Genomic DNA, 7993 nt, shown 5'->3' on the forward strand with positions numbered 1-7993 from the left:
ATTATGACCAGCATGTTGACAGAATGGAGATAATGGACAGAATTGGCTGAATACTTACTCTGCCAGGCACAGAGTTCTAAGCCTCCTACATATATTTGTCTCACTTAATCCTCACGACTCTAAGAAGTTGATGGTATCTCCCTTTTACAGGTTAGGAAATTGAGGCACAAAGAGATGGAGTGATTTGCTCAAGGTCACAGAGGAGGGAAAAGGAGAAGCTGAGATTTCAACCCAGGCAGTCTGACTCTGAAACTTTTTCTCTTAACTCTTCTACCATCATTAAGAATACGTTTACAAGATCATTTTTAAAATTATAATGAACCTCCAACCGGAATCTGTGCTTTACTTTAGACTTCTTTAAGATGAATTATCAGAGACTAGAAAGATTTTCTTTTCCCCAGAAACCGAGGACACTTTCAACGCCGCGTCACCCGGCTCTTACCACAGCGCTGTTTATTTTGGATGGTGCTATTTAAGCCACACCACAGCCAAAGAAGTGCAATTTAAAAGAAAGCACGATTATAAGGGGCTTTGGAAGAAGTATATTTTAATAGACTCCCCCACAACAGCTTCCTTTATCGTGGCTCTCAGCGCTCACGAGCACTTTCTAGCGGAGGGGACCAACTGCCCAAATGCAGGGTGGGCCACGAGCTCCAGCTGTAAGTTGGCAATTTGAACACATCGCAGCGTGAAAGATCCAAGTTTCATAAACGAAGGAAAAAGAAAGAAGATGCCAGATTCTCCCATTTTTCTCCACTACTGACAAAAATTCTGCCTCTCACTGTCACATAAGTGAAGATCAACCATCACATTTGGGGTTGAATTTGGGGGTGGGGGGATGTAGAAGCGTATCACTGGCCAGCATTTGAAAATGCTTTTAGGGCACTGCTTTTCTAGCTCTAAAATGGCCAAGGAACTTCTCTGATATATTTTGAGGGGCTTGGTTCCTCAAAGTCCCATTGATATATCCCTTTGATAACAACAATATCATCCCTTTCTTAAGTGCTTCCTACGAGCAGATGTAGTGCCAAGGGCTTTGCCAACCCCAAGCTGGGCTGGCGGAAGGGGGAAGGGAGTGGTCATTATTCCTCCTATTGTATAGATGAGGAAAGTGAAGTCTGGACAAGTTAAGTGACTCGCAGCTGGTATGAGCCATAGCAGGTTTTAGCTGGATTCAAATCTAGGTCTGTTGGACTCTAAGTGCCCTCTCTTCTAGGCTACTTTGCTGTCTCTCTCAGAGACCTGATTGGCTGGCTCATCAACTGTGTTCCCTGAGCCAGGCCCACTTCTTGGCCCCGAGGACCCGCGATGCCCAGGGCGGCACAGCTCACCAGCCAGCTGGCTCTGTTGTCAGCTGTGAGGCTCACCGTCCAGCCCCTCTGGATGGCGATGGTCAGCGCTGTGCTGGCCGGGTCTGCCGGAGCCGCCAGGGTGGTCACAGCTGCGTAGCAGGCCACCGACAGAAGGAGGGCAAAGGCAGCTTGGAACCCAAGAATAGACTTCCTCAGCCCGTGTGGTACATACAGTTACTTATCTGACAGCCCGAGGACGAGCTAAACGAACACAAAAACCTTTAAGAGAAAGAGGTTCCACGTAGGTTTGGAGCCCAGCGTTATTGTGTTGATTCTATGCGTTTTCTTCTTCCCACCCCATCGGCACCAGATCCGATGCTAATTTGCACTTTGCAGACAGACTTTGCTGTTCTATTGACTTCACGTCTGTGAAATTTGGACTCTGATTCTCAAATTAGGGGTGAGGAGAACAGTGGCAAAGACTAGCCCGATCCAAAACCAGCAAGCAGGGCTGTGCAGAGCTGACTCACTGACGGGGACTCAGGCCTCGCCTCCGACATCCACTCTGGTGAGCAAGGGGGATGTGGGGACACTCACAGCGAACCAGAACCAGCCGTGCCAGGTCTGCGTTGCCTCCCCTCCGTAGGAGAATACCGGCATCAGGACAACACAGCCAGCGGCTACGGAGGCATTCAGAGTGAAGAGCGAGGCATGAGCAACTGCGGATGGAAACACTATTTACTCTTGGTTTTCAGATTCAGGTTGCAGTTACCTCATTGTTTGATGCAGAGGAACTGCATTGGACCAAATTACTGTGCCAACTGTGGTCTTGCTTCTATCAGCAACTGCGGACTTGAGCAGGAGGCACGAAGCAGGCCCATGGGCTCACTGGAGGCAAAGTCTTTGCAACGAAAACAGGAAAAAAAAAACTGGGCTTTGCAAGTAAACGAAAACAGGCTTTGAGAGAAAGATGACACGAAAAACAGGATACTAGAAAAGTGAAAGAACTTAACATTTCCTACTCCTATATCACACGCTTCTCGAGTTGATTTGTGATTGAAGTTATCAATACGGCCTAAGAACCAATGCTCCAGAGTCTAAGTCAGTTAGCCTTCTGAAGGGTGTGGCTCCAGAGAATGCCTTTCCAAGCCTTCTCGGTGGATAGAGAACAATCAGGTTGACCAGTCATCAGAAGAGAAGGGAAAACGTGGGAAATTTTACATTCTCACTGGAGAAAGGAGGGTTTCAAAGATAGTAGAGCCAAAAGCTAAAAGGAGATCTACAATTAAACAAATAAGCCTCCAGATATTAATCCCTAGTCTAGACAGATTACTTGGTACAAAGATATCTCTGACACCTAGAAATTGCCTTTAAGAAAAATGACACGAGTATGCTGTACATAGGTAATACCAGATTTTTTTTTAAATCAGGAATTTGATATTAAAAATCTGCGATGGGAAAGAATCTAAACACCACATTAAAATATTTAAAACGTAGTACCAGAGAATGATACGAAGCTGAATAAGTCTATTTCCAGTTTTTAAAAGCTGTACTCTGTATTATGTTCAGATCCATATTTCATTTCACTAAATAAACCAAAAGAGCAAGTGAGAGAAGAAAAAAAAAAGCCCAGACATAAACCCTCACATCGCAGTCAACTGCCTCCTGGACCAAACACACACACACACACACACACGCAGACACACACACACACACACACACACGCAGACACACACACACACACACACACACACGCAGACACACACACACACACGCAGACACACACACACACACACACGCAGACACACACACACACACACACACACACACACACACACACACACGGAGAAGGTTCTGTTTCTTAGACGCACCAAGTAGATGGAATATACACACTGGGTCAGAAAATAAGCTGTTCTGATGGCTTACATCAAAGTGATCGGAGAAGACTCCATGGATAAGGAGGTAGCATGTAGATTGGATCTTTGCCAATTTCTGTAACTGGGAGTAATGGAAATTTGAAAAATAGGTAATGAAGTAGCGTGAGCAAAGTCACAGAGGCGAGAATAAACTTGATGTAAAGCTAAAGCCAGACTAAACGCCCGAATTGCTTCCACAACAGTGTTCAGGGTTGTGTAAGGCTTGAGAATGCTTCCTCTCTTGCCTCCATGCCCATCATGGGTGATCCAGTTATGAGTATGAAGAGGCAACACATGGCCTCTCATTAAAGCTGTCGAATGAGCTCAAAAGGAGCCTGGAGGTTGCTAGAAATACGTGACAAAGGTTCATTCAAGATGTTAGGGTTTTTCTGGAGGTTGCTAGAAATACGTGACAAAGGTTCATTCAAGATGTTAGGGTTTTTTTACAAACCAGAAACACTATGAGGCAACACCCAAGTGTTCCAAAGAAGAAACAAATGCTGAGGGTTCTTATGGTAAAAAGTACATTTTTCAAATATCTTTTTTTTCCGATTACAGCTGACACACAATATTACATTAGCTTCAAATGTACAACATGGTGATTAGACTTTTGTGTAACTTATGAAGTGTTCACCCCATAAGTCTAGTACCCATATGACACCATACCTAGTTATTACAATATTGTTGACAATATTCCCTATGCTATACTTGACATCCCTGTGACTGCTTTGTAACTAGCGATTTGTACTTCTTTTTTTAAATATATTTTATTGATTTTTTACAGAGAGGAAGGGAGAGGGATAGAGAGTTAGAAACATCCATGAAAGAGAAACATCAATCAGCTGCCTCCTGCACACCTCCTACTGGGGATGTGTCCACAACCAAGGTGCATGTCCTTGACCGGAATCGAACCTGGGACCTTTCAGTCCGCAGGGCGACGCTATATCCACGGAGCCAAACCAGTTAGGGCACGATTTGTATTTCTTAATCTCTTCACCTTTTTCACACAGCCCCCCAAACCTCCTCCTGCCTGACAACCATCAGTTTGTTCTCTGTATCTCTATGCGTTTGTTTCTGTTTTGTTTGTTTATTTTATGTTTTAGATTCCACTTATAAGTGAAGTCAGATAGCATTTGTCTCTCTCCGTCTGACTTATTTCACTTAGCATGATAGCCTCTAGGTTCACCCATAAATGGCAAGACTTCATTCTTTTTTATTGGTTGAGCGATACTCCATTGTATATATGTACTACATCTTCTTTATCCATTCGCCCATCAATGGACACTTAGGTTGTTTTCATATCTTGGCTATTGTAAGTAATACTATGATGAACATGGGGGTGCATATATCTTTTCACAAATAAGTGTTTTGGATTTCTTCCAAACTGTGGGATGCTTCTCTCCTGTCTATCTCACTGTGGTATTGTGAACATCCTCCCAAAAATCAATGCTTTTTAAAAAATTTTTAGGAGGTGATGTCCCAATTAAACCATAATATTATTATAGAAATGAATGTTTGTAAAAGTATGACTCTTAATTTTCCCATAACATATTTTTGGATAAAACTTGACTTTGGTGGCTTTTTAAAGGATGTTCTGGAAGAATGAGTATATTATTGGCCTTGGACTTGCCCACAGGTTTGGCTTACGTGAAAGACAGGAGAGTCAGGTAGGCTGGGGCCAGGTGTAGCCAACTCAGCAGCTCCAGACCTGACATCAGCCCCAGCCTTTTGTCCAGATATCTTCCTCCTTTCCAAGTCTGTTTCTTTTCTCACCATCCCACTCCCTTCCCAACAGTCTCCCCCCTCGTCTATTGCAGCAACCTTGTGGCTGGCTGGTTTTCCCCTTACTGAGGAAGCCTTGAATCCAGAATAATTCAAACCTCACATCACCTGCATTGAGAAATCAGGGAGGGGCCTGACAGATGACCTTGTAAATTATCCTCCACATCTGGGAACCATATGTTTTAAAAAATTCTTGAGGAAGAGCAAGAAGGGTGAGGATCCTAAACTCAAGGCAGGATACTGACAAGCCCTTGACCACTTCAGGCTTTGAGCTTCTTGAAGGCAGAGGATTTTCATCAAAACCCTAGTAGAAATCTCAAGGTGTCAGGAGAAATTAGACACCTTGGAGTCAACCAGACAGCACACCTGTGACAATTTGCTGCCATCGCTGATGCTCAGGCCAGGTCCAGCAGCCATTTCTGCCTCTCCTCCCATCCTCATCCCCAAACACCAGTAAAGAGTGCAATCTCCAATTCTAGGGGCGAACAGGAGGCCAACCAGGGGTGGGAGGGGAAACAGGTAGTTGCTTTAGAGTAATGAGGTGCAGCAAAAGCACTCTGGTACAGGCAACCATTAAGCAGAGATGAGCTCTGCATGCTCAAGCCCAAACAGAATCTGCTCACACTCTCTTTGTTAAGCCATATCTCTTCAGTTTCAAGGAATTCTAAAATCCCTTGTCCTCACCCCTTGATCCTTTGGGTACAGAGGGTTCAAAAGACATCCCAGACCACGACCAGCAATAGAAACTGCTACATAACTGGGCACTGGGTTGGATGGCATTCAAAGATTCGACGGGTCATACCACTCATGTGGCTAGAAACTTTGGGCAAGTTCACTGGGCCCCCGTCAAAGGGGATTTACAGCAGATCAATAACTCTCATATTGGCACCCACAGTCGCTTAGACCTTAGATTTCTAGGTATCATCACCAAAGATTCTGATGCAGAGTGTTGGTGGGGAAGGCACCCCTTCCATCTTCTTAACTAGTTCGCAGCCATGTCTGTGGACTAGTGATGGGATGTGTTTTGAGGTTTCCTGATATTCTCTCTTTCAGATCAACGCGGTCTCTGGGCTTGACCCGTGCCTTCTGTTTGAGCTTCCTCACCTCCTAGATTTGGCTGCTGGATGTGCACCAGCGCTGAAGTAGCAGAGGCTACAAATGACCACCACATATTCATGTGCTATTCTACATTTTCCAGCCTAAGTGTCATTTATTGGGGTGCCCTGCGACTGAATTCCAATCAATTGGGTGAGGGTTAAAGTAACATAAGCCACTTCCAGACCTAGTCCCTATAAACAACCCATCCTTCCAGCCTCATCTTCCTCTTTCATGCTGACCTTGGAGGTGGTGAGCTCCATCAAGCTGTTTCTGGGTGAGGGCAGCCCATATCCCCAAGTCACTGGTCACTGCTTGAGGAGAACCACCTGGTCTACCCTGATCTGTCTCGTGGGAGAATAATCCTTCGTTGTGTTAAGCCATTAAAGTTTGGAGACTAGTTTAACCTAGATTCATAGAGGACTTGGTGCCATGATCATGTGTTGCCATTAAAAACCTAAAATATGTAGCATTGGCCAGAGACATCTGACAGCAGGCAGTAAGGAAGCTCAGATCTCAAGTCAAAAAGATGGAGATTCACGTTCCAAAGTGTCAAAGCTATCAGGTCTTGTCTATGGAAATTGTCTCTCCCAGGAAAAGTGTTAAAAGTATATATTAGCCATATGTTGGTTGTTTTTGTCTGCATTTGTTAAGAAAGTGATGATTTCAGAAAAGAATTGACTGGCTTTAAGCTAGAAATGAAATGGAACAAAGTCCACAAATTCAATATTGTTGGAAAAGTCATCTGTTTCTAGATCCCAAACTTTCATAGAAGGTATTTAAAGGAGAAGAAGATTTCAGTAATAAAAATTCAAAAAATAACTCAATTAGATAAAGTGGCATGGGAAAAATTAGATTGACGTTGTAACCTTGCCATTCCAAGCTTCACTAAGAGAAGGGAGGAAGGGATGGAAGTAGGGAGAGAACAGGAAAGAGATAGAGAGAAAGGGAGAGAGGGGAGAGGAAAAGGCAGGAAGATAATTTAAGAAGTACATTTAGAAAGAAACTTGGGCTATGGCTGCTGGTATGTGGAATTGACTGGGTAGGGAGAGATCAGAAACCTATTATCAAGAGAACGGTATTACATTGCCAATAAGACCATGAATGAGCCTGAACTGGAAAACAGAAAGAGCCATTGACAGTACAAAACTGCAAACAAACTCCAAGCTTTGGTGCAGCAAGCGGTCTTCAAGAGGTGCAGAGCTCCCTGAAGAATGTCTCTCTCCACATGAGGAGTGGCCAAGGGCACCTATGTCAAAGGAGGGAACTCCGAGGTTGAGGGACATAGGCAACATCTGCCTGAAGGGCTGCAGAGTGTTGGCCACTGGTGTCTACTACCCTCCCCTCCATCGATGAGGATGCTTAAACATCAGACAATGGGCAAATAACTTGTTTTCTTAGATCACAGCTGACTTGACAAAGGGGATCCATGTCCTACTCACCTGCCAGAGAGGACCATCTGACATCCAGAGGTCCTGGCCATTTAGGTTGACGCAATGACTCCATAGGACTGTCTTAGGGACGGGCTCATTCCATTAACCTCTGTTGAGAAGAGTGAGCCAAGAACAGACTGTGATGGAAACTATTAGTCTCAACAAATATCCCTGTGCTCTGCTTCATTTCTCAGCCTCCTTTGCACTTAGATGAGAGTCACAGGATGAGTTTAGGCCAACAGGATGTAGATGGAATGGCTATAAGCCACTTACTTCCATGAGTGTTTGGACAGTGTTTGGTTCTTCAAAACATCCTACGCAATTTCCCACCCGCTCTCCCTCTGCGTGGGGGGACTTGGGAGCTACATGTTCCAGATGACATCTGTAATTTACAAAGAGCCTGGTCCCTGAGTCACTCCTCAGAAGAGAGTACCTTCAGCAAGCTGCTTGACCAAGACGAGGCCATGACATAAAC

The sequence above is a fragment of the Myotis myotis genome, unplaced genomic scaffold (assembly GCF_014108235.1).
Source record: "Myotis myotis isolate mMyoMyo1 unplaced genomic scaffold, mMyoMyo1.p scaffold_m19_p_17, whole genome shotgun sequence".
Taxonomy (NCBI): Eukaryota; Metazoa; Chordata; class Mammalia; order Chiroptera; family Vespertilionidae; genus Myotis; species Myotis myotis.